The sequence below is a fragment of the Heterocephalus glaber genome, unplaced genomic scaffold (genome assembly GCF_053883595.1).
Source record: "Heterocephalus glaber isolate CG9 unplaced genomic scaffold, H.glaber_assembly_v1.0 deba00001472, whole genome shotgun sequence".
Taxonomy (NCBI): domain Eukaryota; kingdom Metazoa; phylum Chordata; class Mammalia; order Rodentia; family Bathyergidae; genus Heterocephalus; species Heterocephalus glaber.
Genome location: NW_028258315.1, coordinates 84,283,907 through 84,300,701, shown reverse-complemented (window position 1 = coordinate 84,300,701; position 16,795 = coordinate 84,283,907). Strand labels below are relative to the sequence as shown.

The 16,795-nt window shown below is 36.3% G+C and overlaps 1 pseudogene; it reads left to right on the top strand.

Annotated features, from left to right (window-relative positions):
* Positions 1 to 1,064: 1,064 nt before the first annotated feature.
* LOC101708867 (protein FAM186A-like) lies at positions 1,065 to 7,894 on the top strand (annotated as a pseudogene).
* The last annotated feature ends 8,901 nt before the right edge of the window (positions 7,895 to 16,795 follow it).

The following is a 16,795-nucleotide window of genomic DNA, read 5'->3' as shown; positions in this document are numbered from 1 at the left end:
TTTTAGTATAGTATCAAAAAGAATATCCATAATTATCTTAAGTAGTTATTAAAATAATCCACCCTTTTCCAACTACATATCTTTGTGAGGCTGGATTTTCTTATACTTCAGCCAAAACAATGCAGCAAACATTGAATGCAGAAGCAGCTATAAGAATCCAGCTGTCTTTTATTAAACCAAACACTAAAGAGATTTTCACAAATGTGAAACAATGTCTATTCTTCTGACTAATTTTTTTTTTGTTTTGGAAAACAGTTATTTTTCATAAAAATGTTATTTACATTCATATGCAATGGTTTTATTATTGTTATTTTTAATGAATTAAAAAATAAAAATGTCTTGGATTTAATTTCTAATGTGGTAAATATTGATACATATTACCTACATAAGAGTTCTTTGAGACCATCAGTAATTTTCAGGATTTTGAAGGAATCCTGAGGCCAAAATGTTTGAGGATCACTGAGTTTGTGTGCATCTCAGCTATGATAAGTAGGAGACATATACAGCAAAAGGGATACAGAAAGTGGCTCAAACAATAGCAATTCTTAGCAATGGGAATTCAAGGCAGGCAGGTAGTTCCGTTCCATGAATCATTTAGGGTTTCAGATTCCTTCTGCTGTGTTGCCTGGACATGCATGAGGCCTGGATTCTTAATCTGGGGCCTAGGCATTTAGGATGTCTATGAACCTGGGTAGGGAACCTCTAAAAGAAATGTAACATCTCTTTCTGCTATAGGCAATAAACCTTGGTAGTATTATCAAGGACTAATTATTTTGTCAACAATAGAACCCACAATCATTTTCATTATATATTACAGTTATTGGATGTAATTCAAAATGTATTATTTACACTTACTAAAATTAGTTCAAAAATGTTAATTGTTAGAACCCCTTGCATTACATCACATATCAATAAAAAGTATATACAAGTAATATATCATAGGTATCTTTTAAAGATATTTTAATAAATAAATAATTTAATAAATACTTCATGATTGGTTTCCCTTATAACCTATCACATCTTTATGTCATGAAAACAACATTCTGTTGATGTCACAGAGAAGAGACTCACTAGAATGTCGAAAAGGTACAAGCTTGATTAAGAAGTACTATTCTCAGGTCCTGGCCAAAGAAAGCAAGGGCACTGAGGGTAAGAAATGCCTTTTTTTTTTTTTTTTTTTTGGTATCAGGGATTGAACTCGGGACCTTGCGCTTGAGATGCAGGTGCCGGAACCACTGAGCTAAATCCCCGGCCAAGAAATGCCTTTTTAATGAAGCACGCTCATCATCTCCTGCTCATATGCCATCGTTGAGAGTTTAGTTACAGGGCCATGTCTAACTGAAAATGTGGCACACGCCTTGCCCACACTTGAGGGTAAGTGTGGGCTGAGATATGAAAAGTAATATGAATATTTTGGCCAGTGTAGTGGGAGACAATTCACAGGCTATTTTGGGGGTTCTGCAGGGCTTTGTTTCTTCTCTGCTGAGCTACTCTCACTTATTGTCCCCAAAGTCTGCTTTTTCTTCTCCCTTGGGGATAAACAGGTTCATTCTCTGATAGTCTATACCAGCCACCCTCTTCTGAAGGAATACACAGTGACTCTAAAGTTCGAGTCATAAATGTCAAAATTAAAGATAGGTTATGTCGAAGCTAAAAGGCAGGATATCCTTGAAGCATCCCCTTCAACAGATACTTATTAGAAATAAATAATATTATAAAAGGAAAATAGTAACTTTATAGTGGAGAAACCTAACAGATAACACCTTAATCAAGTGATCAAAGTTAATATCACTAATAATAAGAGAAATTAATATGTCCCTGAGCTTTTCCAGGGGGCGGTATGGAGTATACCATTGTGTGCCAGAAGTGGGAAGAGACACTCAGAAGGAGGTACCATTGGGCACCACGGGATTGTGATGGTAATATGCAGCTGAATGACATAATGAACAATGTGCATTGAATAATAACTCGTTATACTGCTATTGATCTTAACTCATCTTCTGAAAGAAAGAGCTCCTATTCAGAATCTAAGAAAATACAGAGAAAATCTTTTACCGGAGAAAGAAACTACTTATGCTAAGGCTGCTGATCTTAGAGAAAAGACTCTTACCTACATTCTGGCTTGGTTGGAAAAATGGAGTAAGTTTCCATAAGTGATTCAGAGGAAAACTACAAGGTTAATAAAAAATGATAGAGAAAAATGATAGAGAAGAGAAATGTATAGATGCCATTTTGTCTGAAATAACTGTAATTGATGTTGATGAACACCACCACTGGATAGCACAAGGTGAGATGTTTCCAGACATGTTAAAAGCTATTAACAACAATGTCAAGATACTGTGTAAAATTAGTAGATCTTTTCTTGATGATAAGAAGAAATAAAAGAAAGAAATCTTAACTAGAGGTACTCTATAGAAATCTTGGAAAGAAAGAGCTATAAAGTGACCTGCAACAGCCAATGCTTTAAGACCAGATCAGATGATTAGTGATCAACTTGCACCAAATACAAAGGTTTCGGAAATTCAAGATATGCTACAAGAACTTATAGGCACAGCAATGTTCAACAAATTGGAAAATAATGCTATTAAATACATATCATCAACAATAATAAACTTTTCTAAAGCAGTGAATACACTAAATGATGAATTAAAAATTGTTAACTTCCAAAATATCAGTATGTATGTAGATGAAGCAAGAGAAGAAGAAAAAGATCTCTCCCTGAAGATAATCCAAGATCTCAGTGAACAAAATGAAATGCTTGCTCAGCAACTTAAAGATGCAGAAGAAAAATGTGAACAACTTATTTGATCCGAAGTTGTTTCAGGACACCGAGCATACACATCATCACCCACATTCTCAACCTTGAAAGTACCACCTGGACTTTCTCCACAGTCATCCATGACCACAGAGGACACTATGGACAGTATTTTAACCAAAGAATTTGAAAATATTATAGATGAATCCCAAAGAAAAGGGACCAAAGGCACTGGGATAAAGTGGGACTCAGCTATTTCATATACAGCTCAAGTTGAAATGATTCCAGATTTAACTGAACAGCAACATATTTTACCTGAAAAAAAGTGGAAAAGACCTTCTCAAGATATTACTGGAGATAACATATCACTGAAGAAAGGTGATAATGATCAAAAAGATGAGACTGGTGGGTATTCATCACAAAACAGAAAGCTCACAAAAGACCCACATCCACATGAGACCTCTGAATCAAATCTGAGTATTAGTAAAGATGAACAAAAAGCTTCAGAGGCCAAACCTAGTCAATACTCTGAGTTACAAGCCCAGCAAAAGAAGAGAAAAAGAAGAAAATCATCTTCCGAAGCCAAATCAAAGTCATCTACTGAATCAAAACACCAACATATCTCTTCTACAGAAACAAAAAGCCAAGATCAGAAAAGTGGAAAAAGTATGTGGGAGCAACTCAGGAAGATCAAACCTGAATATTCACTTAGAAAAGGCCCAATTCCATCAGAAACTAAAGTAGAACCCACCACTAAGTCAATGGACAAAGACATCAAAAGTGAACTGCGTATCCAAACAGAGCCATTCAGGATGATCAAGCCTGGTTTCACCTCTGAGCCCTAGAAAGTTGAAATGAAAGAAAAGCAAAACCAAATCTTTTTGGGAACTACCACAAGTGAAGAAGAAAAAACTGAAGAGAAAGAAATGTTATTCTTCACCAAACAAGCCAGTCTCAGCAACTTGCTAAATTACAGTCAAAGATCACTAAAGAGATTACAGATGGCAAAAGTGAACAGAGTAGCCTAGAATTATTTCAAAAAGCTATACTGGCTTTCCTAAAAGAAAAAATTGACAACACAGGAAAGGCTTTTGATAAAAAGAGTGTGCTGAAGGAAGAAGACTTACTTATAAAAGCAGAAGGTGAAAAATTGGGAGTCATAAAGGCAAAAATGGAGGAATATTTCCAAAGAGTGGCTGAAACTGTTACTAAAATCTTGAGAAAATACAAAGATATAAAAATGGAAGGACAAGTTGGAGAGAAGCCTACAAAGCAAAAACAAGAAGTCTCATTTATGCCAGGGTTGCATTATCAGGAGTCATCAATTAATGAAAAGCCTGAAATTAGCTTCTTCCTCTCAAATGAGAGCACAGACCCAATAATTAACAGTTTAATACAAATGATCTTGGCTGAAATGGAAAGTGAAAGAGATGTTCCAAAAGTTTTGATAACAGGAAAAAGCCACAAGGAGAAAGGAAAAAAGGAGCAGGAAGAAATATTTGCAAGAAGGTCAAGAACAGACATCTGGTATGGATCTCAGAAATCATCAACCAGAAGTAAAAAATCTCTGGAAGGAGAGCTATACAATGATAAAGGATTTGGAGGAGAAAAAGGCATTGCTCCAGATGAAGGAGGGAAAGCATGGGCAACAGGAGCAGAAACAGTGTCAGGAAGAAGAGGTGTGGAAGGAACAGCAGACTCAGCAGGATAAGAAACAAAAACGATGGGAAAGTGAGGGAGAAGAGCAGCAGAAGCCAAAGCAGCAGCAGCTGGAACTATGGAAGCAAAAGATAAAAGAACAAGAAGTGCCCTTGGAGGAGAAGGATAGAGAAAAGATCCAGCAGGTTCAGAAGAAAATGAGGCATCAGGACCTGAAAATGAGTATGGAAAAAGATGAGGAGAAGCAGAAGTTGAGCAGAGTGATAGAGGACCTCAAAAGGCAGAGGCAGAACACAGCAAAGTATCAGATGAAGAAAGAATCTGAAGATATAGCAAAAATGATCAAGCACAGTTCAATGATATTATCTCTAAGGGGGAAGAGCATATTGAAAAATAAAACCCAGTTATACCAAGGGAAAAAAATTTAATATGTCCCTTGTCATAATGCACCGAGAAGGGCCTACCATTTCAGGGCACATCATCTTTGTGGTATCCAATCATGAAAAAATATCCAACAAATTCAAATGGAGGACATGTGACAGATGGGAGATGCCTAAGGAGACATAAAAACTGAAAATGTGGGATCCAGGATTGGGTCCTAGAATAGGAAAAATGACACTAACAGGAAAGCTGGAAAAATTCAAATAAAATTGGCATCTTAATAGCACTCTAGCAATATTAATTTCCCAGTTTTGATAATGGTGCAATGGTTGTACAAGATACTAAAATTGGGGGGCACTGCATAAAGGATTCATGTGAATTTCTGTTCCCATACTGTACTCTCTGTGATATTTTTTTGCAACTTTTCCCTGAGCACAAAATTATTTCAAAATAAAACCATTTAAAAGGCTGATAGGTGCAGTGATAGGCCTGACTGGGGTTGTGGCACTAGCTACAGTTTTTATTGCCCAGTGAAGTGCAAAGCTAACATCTCTCTCTCTCTCTCTTATTCAAAAAGGAGAAAGGAACCTGATCCAGGCTATCTCCAGCCTTTGGGTTAGGTTAATTGGAGCTAGTGATCCACACAGTATACAGTAGAGCATGTACTTATGCTCTGTGAACCTACATTTTCTCATTTTAAAAACGGGAGTTTATAATGCTTGTCTTATAGGGTTGTTGGGGATGTATTTAAAGAAATAAAGTCTCTGAAGCATAACAATGCTCAATAAATAACTGTATTTATTGCATTATAAAGAGAAACCTGGGAAGAGTCTTTTTAACATTTAAGCTTAAGGAAAACATCCACATAAGTATTTATAAAGTGCTTCAAGTATACCACATATGCTCCAAGTCAAGTTACTGTTAGTGACGTTAAGGTCACTGTAGTGCTACTGGCTTTAACTAAAGTTACAACACTGTTGGGGAATCTAATTTAATTGAGACACTCTAATTTGGATTGCATTTTTTCTAATTTAATTCTACATGCCTTATATTTTCACATAGTTGTTAGTCTATAAATTATTAATTTAGTCACTTTGTTTGATTATATTTTTTTTGGCACTGCTCATCAGTGCTAACATGTTTAAATATTAGTTTCTGTGATTGCTGAAAGCAAAGAGATGTAGGGGAGAAACGCCCCAATGATCCAAATCTAATAAAAATGCTGCTTTGTTTAAAAAACTGTTTTATGATATAAGGCCTGACCATGGCCGACCACTTTTGCCTAATGGTTTTAGTACTATCTTTGTTCAGTCTCTTAGATGGAAGAACGAGGGGGAGTTCAAGGTGTTCTGAGAGGTCATTAATTTTCCTGGGCTTCAGGGTTCTTGCCCATTGAGACCTGTGCTATCTGGACAGGTGCTACTCACAGTATGGCCTGTGGATTTGAGGCAGTCTGCAAACTCTTATTGGTCTGTGATGGCAATTGAGAGTAAGTGTTCAGAAACTTTGAGAGCAATTCCATAGAGTTTTTTTAGGTTTGTGGAATGAAATTAGAAAACAGCTTTGTATTTTGTATTCTTTGCTTTTTCATTCTGTTTTCCTAATACTTTCTCATTATTGTACTTGACAAACATTTCAACCTGCCACAGATTGGAAAAAGAAGACTCCAGAACTCATCCTTATTGTTATATAGAGAAGCACTAATGTAAATCATAAGGCTTAAGGGGCAAAGGACTATCTCAGGTAATGTGTAATTGAGAGGAATCAATAAAAGGGAAAGGTTCTACACATTTTGTAAATAAAACTGGAGCTCACATTACTGCCTGGGAATGTCTGTGTTTGGATTAGGAACATTTATCTGTGAAATTTCTTGTTGCTTGTGAACCCATTGAAGGGCTGATGTGAGGGGTGTGCAGTTTTCTGACCAGGAACTTTGTCATAGTGAATATTAGTTAAGTTGACATTGTAATAACTACCATGGTTTTCTTCTTACTGGCCCCTGTTTTCATTCTAGCCATAATTTATCCTCTACGCTCTTGTGCTAACAAAAATCTCAGTTTTATTTTTTCATCCTGATATTTAAGATTTATCAGTAACTCTCTATCACCCACCAGATAAAGTTCAAACACTAGCCTTCTGTACTTTGTCTTCCATGGTTTGTTTTTCTTGCTTATGCATTTTCAGAAAGATTATCCCTCTTTGCCTGCCTCCTTCTTCCTCTTGCCTTTGAAGAGTCTGCTTAATTGTTAACCTTACCTATAAAGTGTTTTCTGACCTCCTCATCTTGCCTCTGCCCAGGTAGAATTTAGTCCTCTCTTGCTTATGCTGCCTGCTTGTTTCTGGAAGCTTCTTTAGTGAAATTTGGCAATAAAATTATGCAAAATCCATATGATTTGCTATTTAGTTGTCAAACAGATTTTGATGCTGGGTAATTCTTTTTTGGGCTACTTGCATGGAGATACAGTGAATACTGAAGTCAGATGAAGCACTGGAAGAAGCTAGAAAGGTGACAAGGGTGGTGTCCCTAATCAGTGCTACCAGGGAGGTGGGTGGAGGGCCTTCACTTTCCTCCTGCAGCTGTTCCCTGCATTGGGCACTGTCTTAGTTACTTTTCTTACCACTAAGGCACAATACCTGACACCTGCAACTTGAAGAAGTCTGTTTTGGCTCACAGTTTCAGAAATCTCAGCCCTTGCATGGTTGGCTGACTCCAAGGCAGGGATGGATCCTGGAAGCATCTGTAGTGGAGGAAAGCTGCTCACATCATGGTCACCAGGAAGCAAATCCTTCTTGCTCATTTCCTCAGTGACCCACCTCTAACCAGGCCCCCTAAAAGCAAGCCAAATGTAGTGCCCCCATAATCCAGTGTCTTCCACAAGCCCTGCTGCTGAATGGGTGAGAGTTTTGGAGATCATTCTTGATTTAAGTGACACATTCAGCTGCTTACTGAATAGCATTCTAACTGGCCAGAGAAACACTCAGTTTGTGAAGACTAGCATTTACTTTTTCACATGACATTTCTGCTGTTGTTTTCAGGCAGGGTTCTGATTGACCTTGAACTAACTATGTAGCCCAGACTGGCCTCGAACTCCTGACAATCCTTCCGCTTCAGCCTCTTAAGTGCGGAGATCACACTAGTGTGCCACCATGCCCGGCTTTATTTGGCTTTTTAAATTAATTTACATTAGTTCACTATCCTTAGATAATTAGGTTAAGAAGCTAGTACAGTTAGAAACAATGGAGCCAAGGAAGTTACTCCCTTTCACTCATTTAATTTTAACCAGCACCCTAGAGCTGTTCCTCCTTCCATTGTCCTAAAAGACATAGAGAATCACATTAGAAAAACCAAATAGATCTCTGATGCTCCAGGGGAGAGCACATGGGTGTTAGTTCTCCTAGACTAACCTTCAGTCACCTTCACCCTACTCCAGTCGGAATGGTTTATAAATATGTACTACATATTATGCATGTAATAAAGATCAGAGTGAATTCTGGGACAAGCATATGTGTTGAGAGCCCTTGAGATTGATATAGGGGAAAACAACATAACTTCCAACCTGCTAGATGACAGATATGCAGAGTTCATGTTCTCTGAAATTGAAGAATAAATTCTAAGGAACAGTGGAGGTTAAGAGTAGGAAAATTTATTGGGGAATAGAAATGGAGAATAGGAATAGCTCCTGAGAGACAGGAGGTATCCTGAATGGGTTGCCACAGAGCCCACTTTTCCGAGAATTTTATAGAGCAAATAAACCAATAAGGTTGCAAGTATAGCTGCTTAGCTAATATTGATCCAATAGTAGCCAGGGCATATGGATGACATCATTAACCTTGGTCGATAATCTATAGTTTCACTCTTGTTTTTAGTCTTAGTCTTAGTGTTAGTTTTCTTAGTCTTAGTAGGTGAAAGAAGATGGCCCACCATTAATGAGATAGTGGTTTATTTATATGGGAAATCTCAAAAGGGTAGTACCAATAATCTCAAGCTTTTGTTTATCCCTTAAGGAAGTATGTAAATCTGGCCATTGTGATTTTAATCTTCTTCAGATGCATCTCAAGCCACAGTTTTGATGTGTTTCCATCTTCTGCACTGACTCCCTCCAGGGCCCAGCTCTGTCTGACTGTCTATAATATTTCTGCCTAACTTAGCTATCTAACACCACCCTGTCAATCTTGCCTAGAGATTTAGGGGGCTGAGGTGCATATCCTTTGAATTCTGAAAGCCTGATTTATCTGGAGGCTGCCGCGCACTGTGTGCTGAGATCCGTGTACAGTGGTTTTGCTTTCTTGTTACTTTGGCACCACTTTTCTGTTTGTGCCATATCTTTTGCCCTAAATACAACTTCCTATGATCTTCAATATGTCTTCCACTTGCCCTTGGGTATAGGTTTTGCAATTCTTTGCTCACCCACACAAGAGCCTGAATTATACCTGCTGAGTTCATTACGTGGTAACAAAGTTATGTATGAACTTTCATGTAGTTTGATTAAATGTAATGTCATGGTTCTAAGAAGATAAAGCTTTATTTAAACTCTACTTTTCTACAGCAATAAATTAGGCATTTGGTTAAATAAAATCTATATGCACTCCAAAAAGTTCTGAAGGATATTATAGAAAAAGACAATGAAGACAATTCCATGAATCCCAATAAAATGAATTCACCAGGTAAGACAAGCAATTAAAGAGTGAGAGGAAAGGGAACCAACAATAGGTAAATAATATGACAAGAATAAGTCAAATATAGCAGTTACAATCATCAATGTAAGTGGTTTCAATTCACCAACCAAAAGAAACAAATCTGCAGAATGGATCAAGAAACAAGATCCAACAATATGCTGTATATAAAAAACACATTTAACTAAAAAAAAATGCATAGACTGAAAAGTCAAAGGGTGAAAAATAATATCCCATGTAACAAGAACCCAGAACAAAGCAGAGGTAACTATTTTATTTACAAAGTGAATTTCAAGCCAAGACTTACCAAGAGAGACAAAGAAGCTCATTACATACTTGTTAAGAGAACAATCCAAGAGGAAGAGATAACAATTATAAATATATATGCACCAAATACTAGTGTACCCAAGTACATAAAACAAACATTAGTGAATATGAAAAATCAAATAAGTACTAACACAATTATAATGGGGGAATCTCAATATCCAACTGTCACAGATAAATCAACAATAGAAAACACATTATTTTCAGATGCACATGGAACTTTCTCTAAAATAGACCACATACTAGCTCATAGAACATGCTTAAGTAAATGCTGTGGAATTGAAATTATCCCATGCATATTATCAAATTATAGTGCAATAAAATTAGAAATCAATGGCAAAAGAAATCACAAAAATTGTATAAATACACAGAAATTTAAAAACACCTTTGTGAACAACCAATGGGTCACAGATGAAATTAAGGAAGAAATTAGTTTCTACAATTAAATGATAATGCCACTACAACATATGGGAACTTACAGGATGCAATGAAAGAAATCCTATGAAGGAAATTTATAGCAGTAAATTCCCACATCAAGAAAACAGCATGAACTCAAACAGACAACCTAATAAAAAAAATAAATGAAGTCTGTGCTAGAGTTCTCTCTATATAGAGAATATATATATTATAGAATATATACATTCTGAACATATATATTCATGCAAGGGGATTTATTAGATAGAATATAGGATCAGAGGAGGGAGAGTAAACAATGACCATCTCCATGCTGGAGAGCTGGAGGATCCAGTAGCTGGTCAGCCCAGAAGATGGAAGCCACAGAGCAAGAGAGATCAAGGATGAGGTCCAAGGTTGAAGGCCTGGAAGCTCACTGGAGAGAGTTGTCAGTGCAAGTCTGCACTGGAAGACTTTTTTTTTCTTTTTATTTCATCTAGGTTACAAGCTTATTTGATGGTGCCACCCACAACCAGGTTGGGTCTTTGCCTCTCAGTTTGCTGGCCTAATATGTCAGTAGTCCACAGACACACCCAGAACTGCTTTCCTAGTCCGCTAGGAGTTTCATAATCCATTCAAGTTGACATATTATTAATGGTTAGAAAGTCTGATATATGGAAAAGATAGCTCCCATAGTATGTAATATTTAGATTTTAAAAAATCATTATTTGCTCAAAATTCAATCAATGGATGCATTTATTACAATAACCTGGCTTAGTCTTAATGCCACAATATAATTTATTAAGTTAAAAATATATTTAGGTTGAATCAGTTTTATGTTGCCACTCAGATTCCTTAAATTTTTCATTGGATTTTTATTGAATGTTAACTACCGGGTGGTTTAACCTCATTTTTTTTTCCATAAAGAATCAGAACACCACAGAAGTAATTTGGATTAGCTGAATTGGATCCAACTGATAGCCATATTTCCTGAGTAAACATTAGAATATATAGCTTGATAAAGCAAATTTCCTGATTTGTAAATTTATTGCTAAGAAAAACCTTTCTGATGTATTGTATTTTTGTAACATTGAGCAAACACTCTTCATTGATGAAAAGAAAATAAGATTCAGTCTAAACTGGAGTATCTAGTTTTTCTTGGTTACCTGGACTCAAGACCATAGAAGGAGAATGTTGCTTTATGATCTTGAGTTGGTGTCTGCTTTTGACTCTTCACCTTTTGCTGTTTCTTCCTGGTCCTATTCATCTTCCTTTTTGTCAGCAGCTTTTCTCTGCCAGTACCCTAGTCTGACATGGATGAATTTATGGCCAAATTATCACTCTGTGTTTATCCTCACTAGAGTAGTGTGGAAGACAGGCTGTTCACAAAAATGTATGCACCCTCTTTTCCATTTTGACTTGTAGAATCATTGTGGGAAACTGGCACTCGAGGTGACATAGGAGATTGGAGTATGGCAAAGCTGGCTGGGAAGTAGGTGTGGCTTGTTAATTACAAGATCTTGGAACACATGTGCAGAAGCATTCCCCAAACCCTCCATGTAGACTTCTTGTGAAAACTCAAGCAGGTTTTTAACAGAATGGCCTAGACCTGAACATCAGATTGAGGTGTGGGATCCTAGCACCACCTCTCTGGGCCCGTATGTAGAAGTTCTTACAGGTTTCCTCGAGATTTCGATGGCATAAAAAGACACAGATGCCACCAAAATCTTGCTGTTGTGGCTTTCCTCACAATAGCCTACCCTGTGTCCTCCAGGATGTACTTTTATTTTGTTTTTTCCTCTTTTACTCAGCCCAAGCTCACTCCGCAGAGCCAGTTTCTGAAGGAAACTGCAATATTGATTATGCCCAAAGCAGACTGTAAGCAGTGCAGGCAATGAAGAGTTAATCCCACAATTGGCTTGTTTTGAGAAGTGAGTCCTAGGTGCCACAGTCAGAGTAACTCACACCCAAATTCCATTCCCACAATTAAAACCTTCTTACTAGAAGGACAATGTTCTAATTATAACCATATATTTTGTCTATTTTGTTCCTAATTCAAGAATGCTTTGTGTTGCCTTTTATGATCCTTGCTTACATTAACTTCCATAAAAATCACATGTCTGTGCATCCTTGCACATAGTACTGGCCTTTCACATAGCTCACCTTTACTCCAATTGATTACTAATAAAATCAGTGGCTTGGACAGGCCAGTGCCTTTGTGGGTTGTACCAGCATTGGTTGTCCTGACACCCCACTTTCTGTCTTTTAGTTTTTTCCCTCAGGCCTGCATCATACACTGGACAGGAGACTAGAGGCTACCGTAGAGGTTTTCAGTAACGTTTCAGGGGTTCCCAGTAAGTTTCTCCCTCACTCTTCACTTTTACTTTCTCAAATAAACTTGGCCACTGCTTTTTGCTTGTTTTGTTCAATTCTTTGTTTGAGACGAGAAGAACTTGAGAGGGAAAGGCAAGCAATCCAGAACCTGGAAATGTTTTTTTTGGTACCAGGGATTGAACTCAGGTTCTTGCACTTGTGCAGCAGGCGGTGAAACCACTGAGCTAAATCCTCGGCCCCTGGAAATGTTTAGTTGGTGAGTCACTTGGGTAGAAGAAGCTACCCAACAACACAGGTCTGAGCTATATATCCTAGTTCTAACTTCCTATCCTTTCCCTCTCTCCCTTGCTTTGCCTCTAAATGTGACCACCTGACTAGTCCTCAGTAAAAGATGTGAATGGGAATTATATATTATTTTCAGCCCAGCGGTCTATTTTCTCTTTTCCTTTTCAGTAGCTAATTGACTGAGGGGATGGTGAAGCCGAAATGGAAGGAATTGGGTATCTGAAGAGATCTGACTATTTAGTAGGAAAGACTCTTTCATACTTGGGTGAACAACAAATATATTGTATTGTGTTTCAGTCTTTACATGTTTTTGGTTTGTTACAGCATTAAACATTTCCTTAAATAACAGAGCCTCTGTTTCTAAAATATTTTCACTCTACTTTAAATGTAGATGCTCACCTAAAAATTAGGAACATGTATTTTTACAAAATATTTAATTTAATTGAGCATGCTAAGTGTTCAGAGAGGCCTCAATTTTCCCTAAGAGATTAATAAAGCAAAATGTATCAAGATACTTGATGAAGCATGTAATAAACAAATTACTACTTGTCTAAATTTTGCTGATATCATGCTGTTCTCCTCCAAATAAGTTCACTTTTAATTTTAATATTCTTGTATAAAGATGAAGGATGTTGTTCTTTAGTCAGAGATTGTAATTTTTATGTTATGCTAATGATTTACAGTTGTATGTATTTGTATTTAACCTCTTTCCAAAAGAATTTTCAATGCATACAAAAAACATCTCAGCAACAAATTAAGTAAATAGAAGAGCAGAAAAAAGGATGAGGAAAATATGCTAACTACAATTGTTTTCTTGGTTGCTATGATTGAGTTTCAACTTGGAGTCTAAGCTTTTTGGTAGGCTGGGTAAGAGGGAAGCATGATAAATTACATATCAGCCCTCAGAAAGGAGGAAGTAGGCTCATGCCTCAGGGGAGGCAAAGCTTTAGTAGCAGCAAAGTTGTAAAGAAATGGTACTCAATGTTTTATCGCAGGAGAGTAGGACCTACCAGGAATGAAATCAGAATGGATTTGCATAAAATCTCCAATTTAAGTTTTGTGAAATGAATTCTTGATGATATTATAAAGGGAAGGAGCTGTTAGGCTAAGTTATTACTTAGCTTTTTGTTTATTTTGATTTTCCACATACCTTATCTCTTGGAAACTAAGTATACTTTGCAGCTGAGAATCTTTAAATTTGATTAAAAAAGAAATTTCTTTGCTCAGGATGGGTAGGCTGTGGACCAAATTGGTACTTGTAAAATGACGGTGAACAAAGTATGGTATTAGTCAAGGTGAATTAATACTTAAAGGTGATTGTTTTTATTTTCCTTGGGCAGGAATTTGGTTTTCTCAATGTACAAGGAAGTTTTCATGGATTAGAAGTTCTTAGATGGAAATTCTAAGGAAGTACACTTATATTGTGGCACAAGCCACTTTAATTTTCAGTACTGGTCTTTCTCAGTGTGCTTTCATTCCCTAATATGCTTTCATATGCTCAAAGAACATTGCAGATAGGCACTGTCTCAATAACCATCATTTTACAGACAAAGACAATGGAGGCCCAGACCTAATATATGACCAGTCAGCAATCTCACATATAGCAAAATGAGGGCTAAGGCAAGACTTCTATTCTCTTGCTTAGCTAGTTTATAAACTACCTAATGGAGGCTTCTTTTAGATTCTTGTTCAGTGTTGTTCAGTTTAATTCAGGGAGAGTGTATTAAACATCAATGATACCAAGCTATTTCTGAGCCCTATAGAATTCTTGTTTATTTACCTATGTCTTTAAACTCTGATTGTTTCCACCAAATAATTGGTAGGCAAATCAAGAGAGATTAAATTGCAAATATTGAAATAAAATCAAGAATAGTAATATTAACCACTGAAAGAATGGCATTATGTTCCAAATGGGTGATTTAGTGTATCTTCCTTTCTACTCACTGAAAATTTTAAAGCACTTAACATTACCTTAAAACTCATTAAGCTGGGTGCTGAATCAGACATTGGATATTATAACTTTATTCTTATTATTTATTTAATACCATCAAAGGAGTTAGTTCTCGGTGGGAATTGGTAGTTCTAAAAGTATGTAATCTTCTTTAATGCTCTGTAAGGACCCAAACTGTCCAGCCAATGCATCTCTCCCAAAGATAATCAATGATATAATATAGGAGAATTTTATGAAGTCACCTATAAAAATCTTCCCAAATGAATAAATTAATCTAATAATTTTCAACATCTTTGAAAATTTATATTGCTTTGGTATGATATGTGTTATCTCATAAGAGTAAAATAATTTCTGAAATTTTATTAGTTAAGGAAGAAAAGAAAATGAAAATCACTCTTTTTTTTTACCAATTAAAATTTAAAGTCTCTGTCTTTGCTAATCGTATTTCCATAATTGTAACAAAATACTTGAGATCTACTTAAAAAGAGGAAAGTTTTCTTTTGGCTCATATTTTGAGGGTTTCAGTCCATGGTGAGTTGGCCTTGTTGCTTCTGGGTTTGTGGTGATTGTGTGACATTGTGATAGGGTGTGTGGCAGAGGAAGACAATCACTTCATGGTGGCTGGGAAGCAGAAAGAGATAAAGAGGAAGGGACTGGGCTCCCAATATCCCTTTTGAGGACATCCCCCCTAAGACCTATGACTTCCCAGCAGGCCCCACCTCTTATGCTTCCACCACCTCCCAGCAGTGCCAAGCCATGCAAGTCTTTGGGAGACATTCAAGATCCAGACCACAACACTTTCTCTTACAAATTAACCATTGTATTATAAATTAAAGAATTATATTCTTGCTTTTCAAATGTAAAAGTATTCTGTTTTTGAAATGTGGTGATTTTATATTGGCTTTTGCCTTTCAAAATATATTTATTATTCTTATACAATTTACATAGTTGTTTTTCACTTTTTAAAATATTGACATTAACATGAGCTTCTATTTTATCATAAAAAATGTTTATCTGTTTTCTTGGACTGTGTTTTTCTTGACAGAAATTTTGGCAGAATTTGTCTAATTTAATTAAAAACATTAATCCATTAGAACAGAGAGAAATAAATGGATTGTCTATTTGTCCCTGGCTAACTTTAAATATGAATAATTAACTGTTAATTATAGACTTGTGTGTGTGCAGTCTAAGAAATTTTCATATTCAAAATTAAAATTTTAACCATTTCTAAAATGACAAAGGCAAATGACATAGATACAGTTTTAAGCAATGTTAGACTAAACTGGCAAAAGCCATTGTGAACTTTTTGTGGTGTGTACCACAGGCTCATATTTGGGTATGTTTTTGATCTTTTGCCTCAAATATGAACATATCTTCATTTTAGATCTGCTGCTGGACATTCTCCGAGCTTAAAATCAGAACACTAATATATGCATTAAAGTGGATGTAGATCCTTGGACTAGGGATTTCTGACTCATTTATTTATTATGCAAATTACAGAGGCTGTGGTAGGAGAGAAAGGATTAATGACTACCAATTAGTGATGACAGGTTCCAGTCTCTACTATCAGTTATTCACTCTGGAAGAAAGGAAAAAAATCAAAGGGGTCATTGAAGAGATAACCTAGGATTTATGACTTGGACTTATTTCATTTATTTTTTATTAATTACATTTATTGATACAATTTACATATACATAACGATCATATTCATGATATGAAATTTGTACCTGTACATGTTATATCTTGATTCTTATTTTTTTCCCTCATTACCCTCCGCTCCCTTCAACCCCTCTTCCCCTCCTTATTTACAAAAGCTTTGTTTTCATTTTATCTATCTCTTCTCATTTTTATTTTTTTCCCCTTCCTTCCTTTCCACCTCCCTGTCCCTTGTCTCCTTTCACATTTAAACATTTTATTCCTATTTCACAATGTCTGTTATACATTTTGGTCCTTATTTACATTTCCAGTTTCTCAGTATTTACACATGTGTGTCTGATTTTTTTCACTTAAGAGTATACACTCAAGGCGCATCCATTTA